At 40.0% G+C, this 24464-nt stretch overlaps 1 long non-coding RNA gene across 1 annotated transcript; it reads left to right on the forward strand.

Annotated features, from left to right (window-relative positions):
- Positions 1-8832: 8832 nt before the first annotated feature.
- On the forward strand, positions 8833-20971 carry LOC108699273. The gene is made up of 4 exons (XR_001932756.2): positions 8833-8990; positions 13340-13490; positions 14699-14831; positions 17644-20971. It is a non-coding gene; the product is annotated as an uncharacterized LOC108699273 (long non-coding RNA).
- The last annotated feature ends 3493 nt before the right edge of the window (positions 20972-24464 follow it).

Consider the following 24464-nt stretch of genomic DNA (forward strand, 5'->3'; position numbering starts at 1 on the left):
AGGTTGAGGACTGGTCTGAATGATCCATCTCTCTTGGAACCAGGAAGAGATTGGAGTAGAATCCAGAGAATTTCTCTGATCCACTTTGGATATGCAGTCCAAGGGTGCTTGAACTTTGGATGGGGTGGTCGGAATTCAGGCCATCAGGAATTTTCTGGGGGGGGAGAGAAGTCCAGAAGATGTCTGTATGGCCCTGAGCCATAGTGGTCTGTGAGCTGTATAGAAGGTGCTCCTGCTATGGACTATGCTGAAGGCATGAGTTCCGATCTGGAAACGCACTCCAGTAATTCTTTGACCATGGATTCAGATCACGCACCTAGATACCGGATCATCAACCGTTGTGGGCATTGACCACTTGTCCACCAAGTGACTGGGATATGATTTGGAATTTTCAAGTAGCCTGAATCTTCATTCTGGAGAATTCCAGTACTCCTGTATGCTGCAGAGACGTTGCTTGTTTGATGGGAACCTGCTGTCTCTCGAATAGACTCGCAGTTTGTTCTTGTTGGTCCGTGACTTTAAGTACCTTAGTGTTCCCTTATGATATTGTCAATATCAAGTTGCCCCTCACGGACCTTGGCGTCCTCATTTTCTTTATCTTCCCCAGAGGACATATCGAATGGTGGGAGTTCGCCTTCCGATTTTGATAAATCCACTTTTACTGAGAGCCGATTAAGTGGGTATGTTGATATTATCCCCTTTCAACCTTCTGGTCTTTTGCGTTTCCTGCTGGTTCCGACCAGCTTGGCTAGAGCTTTGCAAAATTTTTCAGTGATGGACGGTAAGCTCTGCAGTGAAGCAAGTAATTGTGATGGCTGGATTGCCCAGAGGGGGGGAAGTGTCCGAGACACTCTCCTGTAACGTGTATTTCTGAATGGTGTTCCCCGACTGGCCTGCCATAGGAGTGGGAAGACCATCTGGAGCAGCTACAGCTCCTTGCCCCCTGCAGGGTCTGCAGAGCGGTTCGCCCTGACCCCCTGGCATCAAGATTGGCATTTTGTGCACCAGAAATAGACTATTTGCGCTGTTGCCACTACTGTTGCTCTCCCTCCGCCCTAGGGAATAAGTCCCTGACTTACCTTCTGCCAAGGCAGTGCCTATGATACCTGCTGAACAGGTAGCGAGGGCGGGTAGCCAAGTGCTCAGGAAGGAATCTAAGCCTTTGTGCCTAGCTGCTGCCTCTCAAGACAACCTCCTGTCTTGAAGTTATGATGCCAGATGCGCCCCTGGGGACCTGTAAAGGTATATGGAACACAGAGAAAAGACCCACTCTGCATTACGAGCAGCGTTTCACCTCAGGCGCGAATTAAGTAAAATGGCGCCTGGAACGCAACGACTGGGAACTCAGGCACGAGTGTCAAAATGGTGCAGCTCCTCACTCAGGCCCCTACTTGTACAGACAAGTATGTCACCTGTGCTGTGGGTACTCTCCCCCCCCATCCCTGTGATAATACCACTGGCCTACCTTCAGCCATTGGATATCACGTGGGAGGCGAGTAGTGTGCGTGAGCTGAGTAACTGTAGAATTGAGCCAGCTACTCTGGTTGCTCTCCCATACAGCTTATCAGCCCTCTCTGCCTAATGCCTGGGACAACATGGCTGCTGGAATGCATATGCGTTACACCGCGATCGTGATCCAAAATGGCGCCACGCGCCAAAACTGTGCCATACTCGGAGGCACAAAGCTCTGTGCCCTTCCTCCAAGTGTGCGCACTATGCAGACTAGCCTCCCCTAGGTCACGCCCCATTAATTATTCAAGTGTCCTGGCTCCGGAGGATGGAGCTTAACCCCAGCTGTTCCCTGTGTCCCCCTGAGACGACAGAGAAATAATAAATCCTTATTGGAAGCAAGACCAGCATATTGAGTTTAATGTTCACATAATTTTCAAGTAGACTTAAGGTATGAAGATTCAAATTACAGAAAGATCTGTTATCCGGAAAACCCCAGGAGTGAAGTTAGAAGTGAAATTCCGCCACTCTCCATTCATTTCTATGGGATTTTTAAAAGAGTATTTACCAATGGTGGAAAGTTCACCCTTTGATAAATACGCCTTTCAAAATCCCATAGAAATCAATGGAGAGTGGCGGAATTTCACTCTAGCGAACTGTAGTGATCTCTAACTTCACTTAGATCTTTGATAAATATACCCCTTTTATATTTTTCTGGATGTTCAGTGCAGGGGATCAAAGAGAAAGTCTGGACATTTCAGTAACAATCCGCGACTGCAGATTGAGCTGTCAAAATCGGGACTGTCCTGCGAAAAACTGGACAATTGGGAAGTATGCTATGCAAATCTAGAGAGAGCTGTGATATTTCCCTGCGGGGAGCTCTATTTGCACACTAAATATACCCTGTAATACAATATGTCCCCTTTAATAGATGAAAACGGTTTCATTTTAGGAACAAATGTTAGTGTATATTTTCAGTTTTGTTATTCAACAGGACCTATCTTTCAACACACCGTTAAATTGCATTCATTTGGGGAGTCTGATCTTCATTCAGAGTAAATAGTTAAACTTTTGCCTTTGCCCAGCCCACATGTATTTAGTTTAAGTCTCGTGAACAAAAAATGTTCAAGGACAAGACCATAAAACCATTTTATTAAAATGTAACAAACCTTTAACTTCTGGCCAAGCAATGTCTTCCAGCAACAAAAGTTAATGGCATTTTTTATTCAGAACATTGTATTTAAGTACAATTTTAATGGCCTCATAATACTATGGAAGTCACGGGCAACTGTAAGATTATGACTTTTTTTTTTTATAGAGAGCCACTAAAATTCTGATTAAATATTGACTATCTGGTCTGGTGCTATATGGAGCTCTAAGTGGAATAGAACTGCTGGCCATAGGAAGTGACACCGAAGCCTACGACTGTTTTCACGGATATAGTTGACCTTTCAGAATGTCAATGTTAGAGAAAAGGTCAGGTTTTAGAGGTTTTTAAAACCAAAACTTAACTCACAAACTGTAAAACTACAAACATCATGAGATTTATTAAATAAAAAAAAGTACAAATGGAAAAATTACACTAAACGATGAGCTATAAAAATACGAATATCTCAAAAAAAATGGTAAAAATCCTAGTTTTTCAGACAAATCCTAGCGAAAAAATACGAAAACGTCTAAAAGTCCAAATTGATTTAAAGTGGTCCAATAGGATCAGTGCAGCTCCTATTGACTTCTATAGGGCCGCAAGAACTTTCACCTGGCGAAGTTTTGTATTAGTGGTTGTCGTGGTTTTTACAGTTTATAAGTGCAACATTTGTAGAGCTTTTTCAAAATTAGAAAAGTACAAATTTTTGGAGATTCGTGGAAAATTCAAAATGCAATTGTTCATAAATGGGCCCCTTAATGTTTAATTGCTGTCAGTTTTCACATGCAGTATGTACATGCAAAGGAATATTGTTTTATTTTGGTGTGTATGTACATGTGTAGATTTATTTATACAGCAAATAAAGTACTGCATACGTTAGTACTGTATATTTATTACAGGTGAGTCCAACACTAGTTAAATGTGTGTTTGCTGCCAGTTTTCAAATATGTGCTTTACAGAATGTTTGATTTCTAAGACTGTGTGGTTTTTATATGAAATAAAGTAGCGCAAGTCCTGCAAAATAATACAATTTATACATTTGAAATCATGAATACAAACCGCTAACTCATATAGAAATATGTGTGCGTGTGTAAAACCATGGACTGTATACCCTGATGTACATTACACAGAACATATTGCACCCCCTGTTGTTAAATATCATTATTTAAATTAAGGGGCTCAATAATGTGAGATTATATGATCATAATAAAATATATCCTTATAAAGGTGACTAGTGATGTCATCAGTTATAAACAGTGAGTAGTGATGTCATTTTTGTCACATGACTCATGAAAACGTGTGTATTATAATAAATAAAGGACGCCTTGTTGGAAAATATAAGGATATTAGAAGTAACCTCGAAGTTTTATGACCTATATAAAAGCACGAGGCCAATGGAACTCCTCAGTGACTTATAATATCTTTATATTTTACAATAGGGGGTACTTTATTCACTATATTATTAGCAACGTGGTTATTATTATTATATATGATTATAATACAAAAAAGTTATGAAAATCTTGTAAATTATATCCTTATAAACGGTGAGTTCTGATGTCAACAGTTATAAACGGTGAGTTCTGATGTCATTTCTGTCACATGACTCACTGAAATTCGTGCATTATAATAAATAAAGTACCCCCAGTTGCAAACTATGAGGATATTAGAAGTTACCTCGGAGCTCCATGACCTGTATAAAAACACTCGGCCTTCGGCCTCGTGTTTTTATATGGTCATGAAACTCCTCGCAAACTTATAATATCCATATAATACACAAAAGCCATGAATATCCTGTAAATGATATCCTTATAAACGGTCAGTTCTGATGTCATCAGTTATAAACGGTGAGTTCTGATGTCATTTCTGTCACATGACTCACTGACATTTGTGTATTATAATAAATAAAGTACCCCCATATGTAAAATATGAGGATATTAGAAGTTACCTCGGAGTTCCATGACCTGTATAAAAACACTCGGCCTTCGGCCTCGTGTTTTTATATGGTCATGAAACTCCTTGGTAACTTATAATATCCTTATATTTTACAAGAGGGGGTACTTTATTCACTATATATTATACAAAAGGGCGTACTTTATTCACTATATTATTAGCGACATGTTCCATGGTGCTACTGAGGAATTACTGAATCATTTTAAAGGGATGGTTCACCTTTAAATTAACTTTTACTGTATTACAGAATGATCAATTCTTAAGCAGCGCTTCAATTGGTCTTCTTTTTTTGTTATTTTTTATTTTTATAGTTTTTGATTCTTTCCAGCTTTTAAACAGGGTCACTGAGCCCATCTAAAAAAAACAAACTAATTTTCTACAAATGTATTGTTATTGCTACTTTTTGTACTCATGTCTTTGTTCAGGCCCTCTCCTATTCATAGTCCAGTCTCTTATTCAATCAATGCATAGTTGCTAGGGTAATTTGGACCCTAGCAACCAGATTGCTGAAATTACAAACTGGAGAGCTGCTAAATTATTATTACTGTTGTCTATTTAGGCCCTCTCCAATTCATATTTCAGTCTCTTATTCAAATCAATGCATGGTTGCTAGGATAATTTGGATCTTAACAACCAGATTGAAACAGGAGAACTGCTAAATTAAAAGGAAAATAACTCAAAAACAAATTGTCTCAGAATATCACTCTCTACATCATACACAAAGTTAATTTAAGGGCGAACAACCCCTTTAAAGATTGATAATGTATGATCTAAATTATAAATACTACAGACAGCACTCTATACCACAATATCACTTTAATAAAATAAATGGAAATATCGTACATATACATTTAAAAAATCAAGACTACAGATGGCTAAATCCTATACAGGATTACTAGTTGACTGGATCCCACTCTGATTCATCACTACATTTTTAGATGTATGCTTGTATACATATGTGTATATACAGGCCCGGATTTGTGGAAAGGCCACCTAGGCCCGGGCCTAGGACGGCAGAATTTAAGGGGGGCGGCATGCTGCGTAACCACACCCACATTGGTTCAGAAACACTGGGGATGCGCTGGAGATAATAATTTTTTACATTTCCTGTGCACCAATCCCCATTGCTCCTGTCCCCCTGGAGGGGACAGGTGGCGATGAACGGTAGTGGGCCTAGGGGCGCCCACAATGTAAATCCGGCCCTGTGTATATATAAGTATTTGATATATTTATTCAGGTGGGATTGTGGTACAGAGCACTCTCTAGTATTGATATTGAAAATGTAGAGATTTGTGTCTTTGCAGCAGCTCTTCGACCCCTGTTTTTCTGCTTGTTTTAGTTTGTAGTAGTATGATGGATAGAAGACAATATTTTTGGACTATAACATGACCGAGCACTGAAAAATCCTATTCACATGATACTTGTTGTCCCAATAAAATGTCACTGAATAACAGAAACAATGTTTCCAACATTAGTCACAGTTATAAGTGGTAACTTCTGTGCCTCTGGTTAACATTTGATCCCTCCTCCTCCTCTGCTCATCATACAGGACCCAACATTGGTAAGTTGTCATTTTTACCAGGATATATGGAAGTTTCTCATTAATTAAGGCCTTCTATACTGGTTGCCCCCCTGTCACCTCTGTAGTTACACCCCTGTCACAGTCAGTCCTGTCTGTTATAGGCAGGGCCGCCATCAGGGAGGCACAGGGGGTACAAGTGTACCAGGCCTGAAGGAAGGCCTGGCAGCGCTGAACACACCCGCGCTTTTGTAGAGCAAGATTAGGCTTTGGATTGGAGGCACACATGACGCAACACGGGACGGACACGTTACCTGTACCACAGTAAGTAACAGCCACCCCACAAGTCAGCCCAGGTATCACCACTCAGTTGACTGAGTTGGCCGGACGGTCGCACTTCCCACCAGGCCCAGCCGCGGTGGTTAAACTGTCTGCTCTGCCACTGCCTCACACACACACACTACTAGCCTGGCTGCACCATGCCACCAGCACAAAGTACAGTTTGTGTGACTGTGTGAAAGTTTGCACCCCAACTAGGGTTGCCACCTATTTTAAAAAAATTTACCGGCCAGTGATGGGGGGCGGTAACGCCGTGATGAAAAAAGGGGCGGGTCACGGGTAAATGGGCAGAGTGTGATGTAAAAAGGGGCGGAGCCAGGTGCAGCGTGCCACAGAAAGGGGGCGAGCCCCATCGCAAGAGGGGCAGAAGACGAAGGAGGGGTAAGTTTCTGTCAGAGGGCCAAGGGCTTTTGTTATAGGTATTACAAATTATCGGCAGCTGCCGGTAAATTTGTAATACCGGCCCCGGCCCTGGCTGGTATTTTACTGGCTAGGCCGGTAAAATACCGGCCAGGTGGCAACCCTAACCCCAACTTACAGCAGCACATCACCCCCCCATACATAGCAAAAGAACCCTACCATGTCTTAATGTTTGTTCCGTTTCAGTGGGGCCTCTGAAAGTGTGACACAATTAAGCTTGGGAGGAGCCAGGGGTAAGAGAGCGGGGGTGAAAGGTAAAAATGTTGGGAAGGACAGGAGAGGGAGGATGGGAATATCAGGATAAGTGAGGTGTAGAAAAGAGGGAAAGGGAAGGTGAGGGGGGATAAGAAGAGCAGGAGGAGAGAGGGGTAAAAGGTGGGAAAGAATGACATTTGGGGGTGAGAAAAGCAGGTGGGTGAATGGACGGGGAAGGGCAGAGGAATTTTTATCAAGGCGAACTGGCAAAAGGGCAAAGTCCCCTACCTGTACCCACCTGTAGCTGTCTGCGCATAAAGCATGGGGGCGGGGCTTGCTTGTCCTGAGAGTTACCTGCAAGCACCTACCTGAGCACTGGATCCCCTATGAGACATCCACATACTGTTATATACATACGCACACAGGCTGAATCACACACATACACATGCTGCATTACACCTACACAGTGCTTATTGGCTATGGCAGTGATTTTACAAGCATGTCTCAGTTATTGGAGTGCTAACTGGCAAACAAGTGAAATGAAGAAAGGTGGATGGTGTAATGTCCTGGGTTGCTTGTGTACTACTCAGTATTTATATATCAGCCATTTTTATACTGATATTACAGGGCTCAGTGTCTAGTTTTAAAATGATGTTACTGCCATATGTTGTATTAATTCAATACTCTATCTACAGTGTTATGCAGCAATTTATGTTTTACAATAATTTTGCTGGCAGATTAAAAGGGTTGGTTCACTTTTCAGTTATGGAATGGCTTATTCTAAGCAACTTTTAAATTGGTCATAATTTTTTTTTATAGTTTTTAAATGATTTGCTTTTGCCTTTTTGACTCTTTGCAGTTGTTATTGAAAGTTTTTATTGCTCACCTTCCTATTCTGGCCTCTCCTATTCATATTCCCGTCTATTATAGTGAATGGTTGCTAGGGTCGTTTGGATCCTAGCAACCAGATTGCTGACATTGCAAACTGGAGAGCTGCTGAATAAAAAGAAAAATAACTAAAAAAGCACAAATAATAAATGAAAACCAATTGCAAATTGTCTCTGAATATCTCTCTAAAATGTTGGTGGCTCTTTAAATCTGGGGGGCCCCGCCTAAGTTGTCCCAATTGGGCCCCGCAGTTGGTAAGACCAGCCCTGGACATAAAGTCATGAAAACAGCCAAAGTCCTGAAGCTGCGAAAAGACCCAAAGTCACGATAGGAGGCGAAGTTGAAGTCCTGAAGCCAAGAGTTCAATTCTACTGAACACCAATGTGTTTTTTTATTTTTTTTAATCCCCTGACCACCAATGTATTATTTTAATACTCTATAGGCCACCAATATTTTTTTTAAAAATATTCTCTGGGGCCTGAATTTTTCTTTCTAACTTGTAAATTGGACCCTGGCACCAATGTTTGTTTTTTTAATTTATAGGGGGACCCTGGTCACCAAATTTTGGTCTGGTCTGGTCACCACAGTTTTTTAACTTATAACTTAACAATAATAATAACTTGTGTTAATGTCTTTGCGGTCTTTTAACTGTGGTGTGGGCGGGACTTGGAGTGGGGCTTGAGGGCCTGGGTGGGTGTACGCCCCGTGATTTGTAATGGCGGCCCTGGTTATAGGGTTCATCAAGAACTTTTTTAATGACACAGGAATCTCAGCCGCAACCGCCTAATTATAAACCGAGCCTTATGATTGGCCAAGAAGGCGGAGACAATGTCACTTTCAACCAATCGGCGTACACGGCTGAGAAAGGGCGGTCATTGATGGGCAAACAATGTCAAACAGCCATACAATGACTGAAACCTTTGCAGGCTGTGCAGGGAGAAGTGGGCGTGGCTTAAAGACTGCGTCACGCTGTCTGTCTGAGCAGGCGAGTGAAAGGGTGGAAGATGGCGGCGTGAGGTGGTAGAGAGGCGGAGAGGCCCCGCTGGGCCCGGGAAATCCGGGGTAATGAACACGCAAACTAGGGTAAGTCTTAGCAATGACGTTGCTATATTCTTTTTTAGCGACTCTTGATTTGTATAGTTCGATTTTGAGTTTCTCCTCTGAGGGTCGTGTAAGGACACATTTATTTAGGCTGCAAATAGCACTTTCAGCCGTTCTGGGCTTACAAAGGATGCTGGGTATTGCACTTTCTTCTTTCTTAAAGGAACCTGACCTACAAGCCCACTATACTCTGTATCAGGTTGTCTGCAAGCCATAAGATGACATGATATTTTGTAGGATTTTTATCTAAGGTTGACCCTCCCCTTTATCATTCTAAATGTACAGTAAAGTATAACATGCATGCAGTTGTGTATGTAAGAATTAATGCCCCCCTGGTCTCCCCTTAAATACCTCAGTGGTGTTCTGCCCATGTAAACCTCTGTAGTTTTGTATTATTTCTCAATTCTATTTATATCTCATATTTTTATGAATTAATGTAGGGCAATGAGCTCCCAGCATCAAAGGGGCCCTGTGTGTGTGTGTGTGTGTGTGTGACATTCTTTTAACATGCTGCTCTGGTACTGGAGGAATCTCCTCTCCAGTGTCCTCTATGGTTTAATTTTGACAATAATCTCGGCAATTTATTGGGTTAAATAGCCTTAACTATGGCTATTTAACAGTACAAAGCAGGGACCATGTATTGGGGTTCCCTTATTTATGGATATTTAACAGTACAAAGCAGGAGCCCTGTTTTGGGATTCCTTATCTATGGATATTTAACAGTACAAAGCAGGGACCATGTATTGGGGTTCTTTATCTATGGATATTTAACATTACAAAGCAGGGACCATGTATTGGGGTTCTTTATCTATGGATATTTAACCGTACAAAGCAGGGACCATGCATTGAGGTTCACTTATTTATGGATATTTAACCGTACAAAGCAGGAGCCCTGTTTTGGGATTCCTTATCTATGGATATTTAACAGTATAAAGCAGGGGCCCTCTATTGGGGTCCCTTATCTATGGATATTTAACCGTACAAAACAGGGACCATGTATTGGGGTTCCCTTATCTATGGATAGTTACAGTACAAAGCAGGAGCCCTGTTTTGGGGTTCCTTATCTATGGATATTTAACAGTACAAAGCAGGGACCCTGTATTGGGGTTCCTTATCTATGGATATTTAACAGTACAAAGCAGGAGCCCTGTTTTGGGGTTCCTTATCTATTAATATTTATTAGAACAAAGCAGGGGCCCAGTATTATAAGGGGGGCAAGGGGAAGGTTTTGTAGTAGCAGCTTCAATCCAGTTGCACCAGCCCAGTGTAATGTAGCACCCATATGACAGTTACTTTTAATTCTAAAGCAGATTGAAAAATCAGAACAAGGGAAATATTGCCCATACTACTACTACATAATCCCTTGTGATGCCCAGCAGCTGAAATTGGTGGTAGTGTTGTCCCACAGTTGTATTAGTGGGAGTGTCCGCTGCATTACGATGGCAGTGACAATTGCAGAATGTTTGGCGTCTATACCTTGTCTGCAATATGAAGCACCTCTAGGGATGATCGGGCATTGTTTAGACTAGATAATACTGTGGAAATAGCGCTTGCAGAGTTAAAACTCCCAGGAATGCTGAGAGTTATAGTAGAGAGCTGCAGACATTTCTAATGTGTGTGTTATTGAAGCTTGACTTTTGATTTAAAAGTACAGTTTCTGCTACAAAAACATACCCGTTTAAATATCTTGCTCTAATGGGAATGTAATAGTTAACAGATTCATCTTATTTCCAGTTTTCTATTATGTGTTCATTGCAGGTACACATCATATATTAGGGCAGGGCTGTCCAACTGGCGAACCACCCCCCTTGTGTGGCCCTCCACATGAAAGTCTACCTGCTGTGTTGCATATCATGTGTAAACTATAATAGTTATCACTATAGAGAGTAAGTGGCGGCCCCTGCAATGTTTAAACCTCAAATTCAGACTGTAATCCCCTATATTATTCACTCATGTAATCCATTGCATTGTTCACATTTGTGACACCTCTATTGTTTATATCCTAAAGCCCTGTACTGTTCACACCTGAGACCCAGACTGAAACTGCCTACATTGTTCACACCTTACTTAAAATGCTAATGGAGCACCAGCACAGTGTCACTGTATGTAGTACATCTTAGACTGGTCCTGATAGGTTTCCCTGTCTCCTGCTCTGTTCTGCCTTCCCTGTGTGTGCCATATTCTATCTGCCCCATGTTTCCTATGTATGCCATACTCTGCCTGCTCTATGCTCCCTATGTATGCCATACTCTGCCTGCTCTATGCTCCCTATGTATGCCATACTCTGCCTGCCCCATGCTCCCTGTGTGTGTGCCATAATCTGCCTGTCCTAATCTCCTTGTGTGTGCCAAACTCTACCCGCCCTATTGTGTTTAGGTGTGTCATACTCTGCCTGTATGCCATACTCTACCTTCCCTTTGCTCCCTGTGTGTGCCCTGCTCTGCCTGTGAAACATAAGCCTGGTATTTGTCCTGGGGGTTTGTTAGCATTTGAAAATTATTGTTGGGTTTTGCGGTAAAATGGGTGTGGTTTGAAGTGGGTGTGGTCTAAAACAGGGCATGGCTAACACTGGCTTCCATTCTCGGCCCTCCACCATGTAGACCAGAAAAATTCTGGCCCTAGGTTGCACAGAAGTTGGACAGCACTGTATAAAGGTGTTTATTTGGGGTTTCGTGTTTTACACAATAGCCTAGGGGGGCCCTAATGAAGCCTGTCAGCTCTCCTGTATTTGTATAAATTCTGAAGAAATGTTCTTTACAGCCATTAAATTCATTAGCATTGTTCTTTTATAGTGATTAAACCGAAGTTCGTCTTGAAAATATGATGTAGATAGAGGTATTCTTAGACTATATGCATTTGGTCTTTTCTTTATTTTATTCTTTAAGGAGAACTTCACCCACCTTTTTTTCCATAACAGATATTTACATTCTCTGCATCTTTAGCATATACAGTAACTCAAGTGTTCAGTGCTTGTAAAGTTATTTGTAATTATAATTGAATGTTGCTCCCGTTTGTGCGACTGATTCTGAACCAGCCAAGACTTCAGTACCTTGAATGCTTCTTCACAGGTCTGTAATCAGCTGCTTTCTGCCATATTGTTCCAAAAGCCAGAACTAGCAGTGTGGGAAATAGAAAGGGGCAAATATTATATTCCCAAACAACTCAAGCATTACTAATATATTATGCATTTTGGTAGATGCACTGTTGATACTGGGCTGGTGTCTGTGTTTGTTTAAATGTGGAATTGCAATCAGGTTGCTTTAATATAACACTGGTTAGAATATAACAACTTTAATGTTATTATCTTCATGATAAAAGGGTAAATAAATTCCATGTATTTTGAGTTACATGCACAGAGTGGCCTGGTAGCTGCACATTTCAAGAATTTGTGAATTTGATGCCCCTTTGTGCACAGGGTTGTGCCCACCAGGGGTATAAAGCAAATTCTGGAGGTAGGAGTGTGCATATAGGGGGCAATAATTCCTTGCCTACATATCTATCTATTCTACATACCCTCATACTATTATGTATGCACATGTTTTTATGGAAGCTTCAACGTGTCTTTTAATGTCTTTATTGCTCTTTTCTTTGTAACTTGACTGGTCACGTTATGTAACAATAATTTTGCCTTCTGCCACATGCAGCCTGTGGCATAAAGGTTCCTAATGTTGAACAATATACTGGAAGCAGCGCTTATCTGAATGTCTACTTTGATTGGTCTCTATACACAATGTACGTTAATGTCTAGTTTGATAGGTCTCTAAATTATGTGGATGTCTAGTTTTATGGATCTCTATAAACGATGTATCTGAATGTCTAGTTTGAAGGGTCTCTATAAACCATGTATCTGAATGTCTGGTTTTATGGATCTCTATAAACGATGTAACTGAATGTCTGGTTTGATGGGTCTCTATAAACGATGTATCTGAATATCTAGTTGGATGGGTCTCTATAAACAATGTATCTGAATGTCTGTCTGGTTTGAAGGGCCTCTATAAACAATGTATCTGAATATCTAGTTTGAAGGGCCTCTATAAACAATGTATCTGAATATCTAGTATGATGGGTCTCTATAAACGATGTATCTTAAAGGGATACTGTCATGGGAAAAAATGTTTTTTTTCCAAAACACATCCGTTAATAGTGCTACTCCAGTGCAGACTTCTGCACTGAGATCCCATTCTCAAAAAAGCAAACAGAATTTTTTTTATTTTCAATTTTGAAATCTGACAGATTGACTTTTTTTTTTTTTTTAGGGTGCAGTGGTTTGTGGGTAATGATGTGCATATTCCTACTAATGGCCTAGTTACATAGTGTGTGTTCCTCTGCAGCCGCAGTTGACTGGAAGCAGTTCTACCCTCTCTGCCCAAGAAGAAGAGCAGCAGCATGATACAATGTCTACATGGATGATCCCAGTGCTCCCGCATGCGTCTGGCCCCGACGTTGATTGATCCTGCAGATGCTCACTGCAGCGTTTTGAAGGTCAGGAGAAGATCAGTTGAGTTGGGGGGGGGCACAATACTCTGGCGAGCCAGCCAGATTTAGCACCGTGCAGCATGAGAGCTATAAGATAAAGCTTTGCAGAACATTTACCTGTAGTGAGACAATCTTTAAAGCTTAACCTCTTCTGAGATGCGCTGGCTTCCCAGCATGGGAGCATTCCGTGTCATTTTGTGGGAAATGCTTGTACAAAAGGCAGGCGAAGAAGGAAACCAAAACATCTGCTCAGCAGATTAAGCTTTATGTTAATATACAATGTGTAAAGGTGACCCCATACAGTGACGATTTGTATCTCGCTATCGTGATTTTCCCGTATATTGATTTTAATTATCATTTACATGTATTAAGGTGCCCATAGACGTTAAGATACTTTGACCAATTTTCGTATGCTAGACAAACCCGTCAAGTTATGGTGAGGTTAGTGTGCACTGGACGATCGTGCATCTGTCAGAAAATCCATCGGTCAGGTTAGAAAATTTTCAACGGTCACAGTGAAATGTATCCATTGTCCAATTGTTTGCAGGACCAAGCAGGCAGCTACTCACAGAGCTTTAGCTAGATGATATCACTCAAAATGTTATATATTTTCTTTCAGTCGATGGGCAAATCATGCATTGAAACAATCATTTCAGGTCCTACGATAAAAATCTTCTAAAAATCTTAACATCTATGTCCACCTTAAAAGGGTGGTTCACATTCAAGTTAACTTTTCATGTATTAAAGAATGGCCAATTCTGAGCAATTTTTCAGTGGTCTTCATTATTTATTTTTTAAATATTTCCCTTCTTACTCTTACGCCAGCTTTCCAATGGGGGTCACTAACCCCATCTAAAAACAAATGCTCTGTAAGGCTGCACATTTATTGCTATTGCTCATTTGTATTACTCCTCTTTCTATTCAGTCCCTCTCCTATTCATATTCCAGTCTCCCCTCAGATCAGTGCATGGTTGCTATGGTAATTTGCACCCTAACAACCAGATTGCTGAAATTGCAAACTGGAGAGCTGCTGAAAAAAACAAAATAACTGAAAAACCACAAATAGTAAAAAATGAAAACCAGTTACAAATTGTCTCAGAATATCCCTTTCTACCTCATACTTACTGTTAATTTAAAGATGAACAACCTTTTTAAGGTAACCGACACCCCCACTGTAAACTCTCTTATCAGCCTGAACTGTTTTTATATTGCAGGCCCATCTGGCAGCACATGAACTAACAACGGGGATAGAGCTTTCCCTGCATTTGCTGATGGGAGAGACTTTCCAGCCTATGGACAATGAGAGCCGTAGTCTATTAGACAGTAATGTAGCCGCTCTGCTCACAGGTAATCCATCATTCCAGCACAAAGCTGTCATCGGCTGCCTACTGCAGAGCTTCATGCTGAAAATGCAGATACACTGGCTTTGTTTTTTTTTATTGCTGCCTTTTCAAGAAGCAATTCCTTTGTCTTTGAGATGGCCGAGGAGTTCCGAATAACAGTTAACCGTTATGCTAATCCCTTCCAGTGATCTGAATCCTCCATGTTCAGCCTTCCATAGCGGACATCAACTAACCTTAATTAGCATAGCAAAATTAACATTTATATTATGCGGTGCTAGTGCTGCAATGTCTGTAGATGTTTCGGGATATTATAGTTTTACTGAGCCCTATGAAATACGCAGAGCCTTTGGTTCACCGATTTCAGTTCTTTGGATTCGCAAAGAAAATATTTGTTTGGCATCTTGCAACGAGCTTACAAATATTGGAATAGTCGCTTGCCAGATACGTGTCGCATAGCTCCCGGGTCTGCTGCCAACATTTTCTCTCATGAAAAAAAGGATCTGATTCCATTCTTCCTACTGTCTGGCAAACTGAGCATTTCATTTCCTCAAAGATAGTTGTGCTATTATAATTTTTTTTAATCCTTTGTGTTTCTTGCTATTCCAAAAATAACTAAACTGAAGTGTTAAAAACATCATTTTTGTCATATCTTTCTCTGCACCTGTGTCTTTCTAAATGAAAGGTACTGCTGTACCAAAAGAGCTTAAAGGGGAACTATTGTGAGAATTTAATATAAGCTTCTGCATACTGAAATAAGAAACTTTCTAAACATAATCAATTAAAATGCTGAAATAATATTTTTTTTTCTTCACTATAACCCTCTCAGCATCTGTTTCTCCATTCTGTCTTCATGCCGGAGTTGTGTGTCAAATATTCATTGACTGTTAGATCCAATATATCTTATAGGGGGACTCCTTTTGCCTAGAAGATGTATTAGAGCTCACTCTATTAAAATCACCAGACATCATGTCTCTCTACATGCAGGATTTGTGCAAAAGGCAGTTATTTTGTTTGTACTGGAATCTGTTATTTGAGTGAGCTCTTATTCATCTGCTAGGAAAGGAGCCCCCCTATAAGATATATTGGATCTAACTGTCAATGAATATCTGACACCCAACTGCTGCAGGAAGACACAATGAAGAGAAACGGATGCAGAGAAAGGGATAGTGATCAAGTTGATTATTTCAGAAACCGTACAGAATTTTAATTTGATGGTATTTACAAAGTTTCTTATTCCAGTATCGCAACGCTTACATTTCATTTTCATTTTCGCGATTGTTCCCCTTTAATATTTTGCAATTCCAAAATAACTAAACTAAAGTGTTAAAATTAAATGTTTGTCATATCTTTCTCTGCACCTGTGTTTTTCTAAATGAAAGGTACTGCGGAACAGCTTAAATGAACAGTAACACCACATTTTTAATGCTTAATTTCCCCCAAAACAGCTATAATAATAGGTAAGGCTTGCATCCCCCTTGGATTTTTTTTCAAATCTTCACCTTGAATTTTACTTTAAAAGTGCACCATAGGAGAAAGGTGAAAAGGCGACGGCAGCTTGAATTCCTCCATGCGCTGAACCGGAAGTCAGCTTTGTACTGATAACCTAAAGTACCTAAGCATTTTTTTCAGCATCTGCAGCTTAAATATATGCTCACATCATTACCCCCCAAAGCTGTTTGAAGTTATAGAAACATAAATTTAAGCTGCAGACGCTGAAATAAAGATGCATTAGATTATCGGTATGAAGGGGATTACAGTCATTGCAGGTCATTAATTTGGCCTTAATACATGCACCAGTATAAGCTACCAAAACGCTGTGTAGGGGCCATGTCAGCAGCTGGTTGCAGCCTGTGTATGGCCAGCTTTAATTCCCCCCCCCCTTTTTTTTTTTTTGAATACAGGTATGGGAACTGTTGCCCAGAATACTTGGTACCTTGGGATTTCCAGATATGGGATATTTCCATAATTTGGATCATTTAAGGGGGTGGTTCATGACTGGATGGCCAACATAATAGCCAGAACACTACTTCCTGCTTTGCAGCTCTCTTGGTTTTCACTTACCAGGCAGTAAACAATCAGTGACTAGAGGGGGGGGGCATGGTTCAAAACTGGTTGCTTTTGAATCTGAGCTGCGTGCTGAGGATTAATTGCAAAATCACTGAACAGTTATTTCCCATGTGGCCCCCCTTAAAGTCACTGACTAACTCAAAGTTAGAGAGATGGAAAGCAGGAAGTAGTGTTCTGGCTATTATGTTAGACATCCAGTCACTCCAGCCTTTATACATTACATTTTTGGCTAACTAACTATATAAGAAACATTTTTTATTTTGCACAGCCTATCTATTTACCCAGTTTTTATTTTTACACTGAACTGTTCCTTTTAAGTTAACTTTAAGTGTGTTGTGGAAAAGAAAGGAAATCATTTTTAAAAAATGTATGGAGTCTTTGGGAGATGGCCTAACCATAATTCACAGCTTTCAAGATAACAGGTTTTTGGACAACCTGTATTTGCAGTTGTATGCAAATTGATCTCAGATGAAAATTGATGCATTTACAGGGAGAATTTCCTTAACAAACAAAACACATTTTCTAATTTGGTCATTTGTACCCTAGCAACCAGATTGCTAAAATTGCAAACCGGAGAGCTGCTGAATAAAAAGCTAAATAACTCAAAAACCACAAATAATAAAACATGAAAACTAATTGCAAATGGTCTCAGAATATCACTCTATCATACTAACAGTTAAATTAAAGACGAACAACCCCTTTAATAACACCAAATGCAATCTTAATTCTATTGTCTTTGCTTTGTTTAGGTACCTGCTCATTAAATGAGCTGAAGGCAGCTATGAATCCCTTCCTTCGTGGATTTGGAAAGTGGCCCCTTGTTACATTTGACCTTTTAAAATGAGATCTTGAAACGGAGAGCCAAGAACCGTGTACCAAATAGTGTGCAGCTTTACCACTGCGCACACGTGTCATGCCAACTGCAATCCCATTTTTTTTCTGTTGAGAAGTCTGTTTTGCTTTTCTCATTTTGGAAAGCTGATATGAACGTTGTATATATTGCGCATCTAAAGTCTTAATCGTTTACAACGTTGTTTCAAGGTTCTGTCGTCCCTTTACGAGAAGCAGGTATATTCGGAAAAATAGATCGAAGTGTACATAATGTCATTAAAGGAATGATGAGAACATGGAGGTTATTACCTCAGTCAGCTTCAGGTTTGCGCTACGAGATCTTCCTCTTCCCATTTGCACTCAATTTCACAAATCATTTTTTTCTCAGTTTCCAGTCCTTTTCTAACCATGGGATCTGGGCAATACAGACTTGTGATGTTCCACTTTTTTTACGAAGGTAATATATTAAGGACAGTGTAGTTGTGTGCTATTCTACATCCGAGACCTCAGATCAAACGAAATACATCACTTAATTTACAGATGCACTTAATTTCATGCACGCCGTGATCTCTCATAAAGATGGGAAGAGAAATGTACCGGTCTTGGTAGCATCAACTTCTGACCACCGTTGGGAAGACTTATACTAAAGTGAATGAGCCAAAATATGGCCCCTGAAAAAATATATATATTTCTGCCCCTATCCGAAAGAGCTTAATATCTTAGAAGACATAAGACAAAAAAAAAAAACAAGCTAGGAAGTAGCTTCTTGATTTCAAGCTTTGAATTCTTTACTTCTGATTCATCTTTGCATATTGGGTATGTTTTAAATAGGAGCTATTTCAATTATATATAGATATACAATATATGGGTTTTGGTGCATGTATTTGTTAGGATCTTTTTAAGTAAGGTGGTTGGGTTATTTTAGTACAATGATGAGATTATAACGGGCTCTTTTTATAGTGTTTTGAGCCTCGGTATTTGTTGCAGCTTAGATTATCCTCATCAGGATAAATGCACTAAGTTGTGCAATTGTTGTAGGGTAATGTGGAGTTTTAGTTTTATGTGGTGGAGAAACCACTTTTCTTTACAATTTGACAGTGGCGTAACATGTTTTAGGAAATCATGGGTGCTTTGTGGTTCCGTATAGAGATACTCCTAGTCTAGATGCTACAAATTGGATTGATAAGGATTTCGGAGGGGCATTAATCCTGAAAAATACCATTTTACAGCTTTAAGGCCAAACTGACTTTTCAAGAGGTATAAATGTGAAAGCCTCAAACTATATTAATTTAGAACATTTGTTTAATGGGTCTGTTTGGGGTTATTATGTGATACTCATATGCCACTTCCCTGGGCTCTCACCAGTAAGGTTACGCAGCCCTTGCAATACCCAATTTCAAAAATGCTTACCACTCAAGCCCATCCATGATACGTGTTTGGTTTTATAATGGACAATATTCAAATTGCTGTCCCGTATTTCTGCTGTAAGGGAATTTATTGCATCACCATTAATCATAGCACTGCATGCTCCCTTAAGAGAGCAAACACCTAGAGGCAGATACATTGAAGCGGATGTTGCGTTCGGTAACGAGTGAACCTGTGTGTGAAAACCGTGTGGATGTTTTATTGCATACATGTACATACTTTCCCTTTTTTCTGTTAATACATATTGGCAACACCAAGGGGGTTATTTATCAAAATCTGAATTTTATTTTCTGAAATATAATCCGATCAAATCCACAGGGGTTATTTCCCCTTATTTATCAATACATTTTCCCTGAAAAATTCCAGTTCGGAGGAAAAAACTGTTTGAAAATTCCAATGGAGCAAATTTTTTGGATATTCCGCCTGAAAAATCTGCCTGAAAACCACAAAATCTTTTGCACAAAACCTAGCACAGATCAGGATATCTTTAGGACTTCTCCTATTGACTTATATAAAACCTTGCCAGGTCTGAGATGACCGATTTTCAGATTTGGACTTTTTCCATCCTCGGGGTATAACGAATCCCGAAAAATTTGTTTTTTTTTTCCACAAAAAATTCTGATTTTGTAGTAAAGAAAAAAAAAAGTTTTTGGCATTCAGACTTTATTAAATAATCCGCTAAGTATTTGCCCAGATACCCCAAAGGAAGTAGGTTTTATTCATTGCAGAGCTATTTCTCCACATTGCCCCCGAATCCTCTCTCATAGAGGCCTTTTTATTTTAATTTTTATATTATTTCATTACTGGGGATGTGCAATATTGCCGTACATATGTATATTTTTACTACTTGTGAACAAAATGTTACAAGTTGTCTGAGAACAACAAAATCACCAATGTCTTCCATTTTGAGATGTGTATAGTTCCATAAGAGCATTAGTGCTATGTAGCAAATCGTAGTGGCACTTTAGGATCAGTGCATGAGATTAACTCTTTTCTTTTTTGTAACTGTTTTTGACTAACGAAATTTGTGTAAAAACAATTTATTGCTACCAAATAATAATAAAAAAAAAAGGTGCAGTGTTCCTTATTTGTCTAGGTGAAGCCAATTATTTTTCTTGCTGCATTGTCAGTCTTCAAATAATAGACACTTGCTCTGTACATAGGGTATATCTGATATTGGGGAGGATACACTGCACCTTTTTTTTTTTTTTTTTATCAAGACCCCATTTGTAAATGTGCCCTCAAGACAGGGTGGGGGTCATTCTTGGCAACTGCATGCTCCGTAATGTTAAGTATTTCTATATATTAGGAAGTAAGAGAATGTGTAAATGATGAACAAGTAGTACTGGAGGTTTGTTTAGGAGCCTCTTCCATGTATGCATGGGGTCACAGAGCAAAGACTCTAACCAAGGAAGCAATAAGAGCTCAGCTTGATGGTAGCATTCATTTCAACTAGATTAGGTGCAACGTTTAAGGCGAAACCCGAAAAATACCTCTGCGACTGGAATCCAGAAAGCACAGTATGTTGTTCTTGATGCAAACAAAGCCATACCTTGTTATACACCTTCAGTAGCAATAAGCGTTTTGCATGATGTAGTCGCTTTACCTTTTGTACAGTAGAACACTGGTCGTAATAATCTGCATGCTACAAGAGTCGGGGTTGTTTCAGTTCAAGAGTTGGCCCTTTTTTGCTCTCGTAAAATGGGATTTTTGAGATGGCTTCTCGTTTAATCACCATATCTCTCTTTTGTACCTCTTTAGCAAGGTTTCACAATATCCCGATATTATAGCCTTGCTTCATCTGGATATTGAGACTTGTCTCTATTACAAACCACATCAGACTAAGTTTTACAACGGATCGGAAATCCATTGCTCGAGTTTAAGAGGCCCGTTTATCAAAGTTCAAGTTTCGAATTATTTAATTTGAATATACTCACAATTCGACTGGGAAGTTATTTAAGAAATATGGTGTCTAATATTCCATTGAATGGTTTCGACCCAAAAATTCGAATCGTATTCGATTAGTTAGATTCAAATTTTTCTCCCAAAAAAAACAAAACAACCTAGGGCCTCTGCCATTGACTTGTACATGAACCCTAAAGTTAAAAAAAACAAAAAAAAAAAACCCATAACCCTCCTACCCTACATAGACCCTCCTTCCCCCAGCCTAAGTGTTATCCCCGGGCAAATGCCCCTAACGTTTTACTTACCCCTCGGTGCAGATTCAGGCATCGGAGTTCATGGGCGCCATCTTCTTCTCTTCGGAAATCTTCAGAATGAGACTGGTGTGTCTCTGCAGTTGGAGTAAAGTTTCTGTTTCACGACAACTGCCCATGCGACGAAACTCACAAAAATTGCGCCGGTCTCGTTACGAAGATTACCGAATCGGCTGAAGATGGCGCCCGTGAGCCAACCAATATTGCCAAAAGATATCATCGACCGGCCAAGACTGAAACTGTTGAAGGCGCCTGAACATGGGCCAGGGTTTACCGCTGAATTGTCAGAAAGTGGTAGAATTCTATTGTATAGCTGATAAATCAGCTCTAACTTGTCGTCTATAATGAAAACAATGATCTTTAAGATTGTCATTGTTATGTGCATGGCCTCCCCTTTGCATAATTGTTCAATATGAGACTTGTTTTATTGGATTGTAATGGCAAAGGCGTATTGGTAATGTATTGTGCAGCCCTCTTGGGAAAGAGTATGGTGGGTGTAAATATTAATGCTTTAATATAAATCGGCTGATCATGGAGAATAAATAATAATGGCCTTGTCATTTTTAAAGGACAGTTTTTTTTTATGTAAAGCCTTGGCTTATCTGGCTTCATGAGCATATTAATAGTTGCTACATGATTCGGTTTAGTTTGAGTTCACAGTGACTTAATTTTGATAGTGGACCATTTGGGATTTTAGGAGCTGTCTGGTTGCTAGAGTCCAACCTAACTTGGCAACCAGACAGTGGTTTCAGTGAGAGTCTGGGAGACTAAATAAGAGAGGGCCTGAATACAAAGATAAGTAATACAAAGTAACAAGCATAGAATTGTAGCCCCACAGCAATAGTTTTTGAGTTCTGGGGTCAGCGACCCCCCCCCCCCCCATATAAATCCTGAAGAGGCAGAAGCAGGCAAATGATTAAAAATAAAACAAGCTAATGTAGACCGATTGCTAAGAATAGGCCATTCTATAGTATGCTAATTGAAATTTGAGCGACCCTGTTAAATTGTCAGTATAAATGTATTATTAGAAGTTTCTGCACATGGTACATGATTTATATGCATGCCATTTGCGAAAACACTATTGTGTAGAATTCAAACCTGTAAAAGCCCGAAGTAAGTCATTAGGTTTGGTCGTAGCAGACTTTTTAATGGTTTTGGCCTGTCCACTGGTCTATCATTAGTTCTCCTTCCTGAATCCATTCGTTCTGGACAGATCATTCTAGTTTGAGCCGGCAATGGAAACTCAATTAAGACAACATTCCAGAAATTTGTGTCAAAAGTTGTTTTCTTTGAATCTGTTGGGAATTGTCGGCTCTTTAATTGTGCCAACTGTGTGCCAGGGCAGCTTTGTAAGCAAAGTGTTGTGAATCATGTGGGAAGGTCACATTTTTACTGCTAGTGGAAACCTATTAAGATACTCCTCTGTATTATTTATTGCAGAGAGCTTGTTTATTTCATTGCGGGTGTGTTTATGTACTAACTTGTGTTTATCGAGAGGAAATAAACAATCAGATCTATTTGTATCCTGTTATGTTGCTAGCACAGGTATGGGATCCATTATCCAGAAAGTTCCGAATTACGGAATCTCCCATAGGCTCCATTATAATCAAATAATCCAAATTTTTAGAAAGGATTCCCTTTTTCTCTGTAATAATAAAACCGTATCTTGTACTTGATCCAAACTAAGATATAATTCATCTTTATTGGGTTTATTTAATGTTAACATTATTTTCTAGCAGACTTAAGCTGGCCATAGATGCAAAGAATCAAACGATCGGACTTCTCCTGACCTGCCACTAACCATTCAGATCAAATAAAGTAGTAAAAGAACAGATAAGCAGATGTTCTGCCCCTACAGCAATCGTACGAAAGTTATGTCTGACAACCTGGTGACAGTCTCCCACTGAAAATCGTCCGATCAGCAATACATGCAAAGATATTATCGGTGGCCGACAGAAATCCTTACCTGTCCAATCGACCGAAAGACCGATGTCTGAGGATTCATATGATCAGATCTTTGCGTCTATGGCCAGCTTTAAGGTAGGAAGATCTGAATTATGGAAGGAACCGTTATCCGGGAAAACCCCCAGGTCCCAAACATTCTGGATAATAGTTCCCCTACCTGTATAAGCAAGAAAACAAACAGGGCTGGTTTGTATAGTGTGTGCTCAGTAGGGATGGGCGAATTTGAACCGTTTCGTTTCGCCAAAAATTCGCCGCCTGCGAAATGTCGCAGACGCCCATTAAAGTCTATGGGCGTCAAAAAAATTGTCGCACGGCGGAATTTTTTTGACGTGCGTCTTTTTATTTTGACGCACAATGCCATACAAGTCTATGGGCATCATTTTTTCGGCGAAACAAGGCAAAAAAATTCGCCCATTCCTAGTGCTCAGCACTGGGTACATGAACAGAACTGCAAGGTCCTGGGCACAGATCACTCAGTGAGGCTTCTTATTCCCAAATCCATGTTCATATTTCATTCTACCCTTGGGCTCGGTTTAGCAAATTACCAGACGCTCTGTCTTGAACTAAACAAATTCTCATGCAGATCCATTATTTAGCAATTGGAATAAAGACATGCTCAGGTTCTGGTATTTTTAAATATTGCCATAGTATATCCAAAGCCTGCCAGTATTCATTCAAACTGGGGGCACCAATGTGCATTTCAGTTGAAATATTCCTGTACGCCACATATTAGAGATTGGGATGTTCTTTGCCAATGAAGTTAATGGGAAAACTTGCATAAATCTGTGAGATTTGCACTGCTCTAGAGCACTTAGTCTGGGTCTGTGCCCACTTAAACCTTCTACTGGCTTTTTGGGAAGCTTCGTTACTGCTACATGGTGAAGTTTAAAGGGATTCTGTGATGATTTTTGTTTTACCTTTTATTTCTAAATGACACTATTTACATTGCAAATTATTCACTCTACTATTTAAAATGTTATTCTTGAACCAACAAATCTATTTTTTTCTAGTTGTAATATTGTTGTGGAGGTAGCCATCTCTGTGCTTTGTGCCTGATTCTGAGCTTTGAGAAGGAGCCAGCACTTAAGGATGGAGCTGCTTTGAGGCAGCTGTTGTTTCTCCCCTTCTCATTG

Source organism: Xenopus laevis, chromosome 8L, assembly GCF_017654675.1.
Source record: "Xenopus laevis strain J_2021 chromosome 8L, Xenopus_laevis_v10.1, whole genome shotgun sequence".
Lineage (NCBI taxonomy): Eukaryota > Metazoa > Chordata > Amphibia > Anura > Pipidae > Xenopus > Xenopus laevis.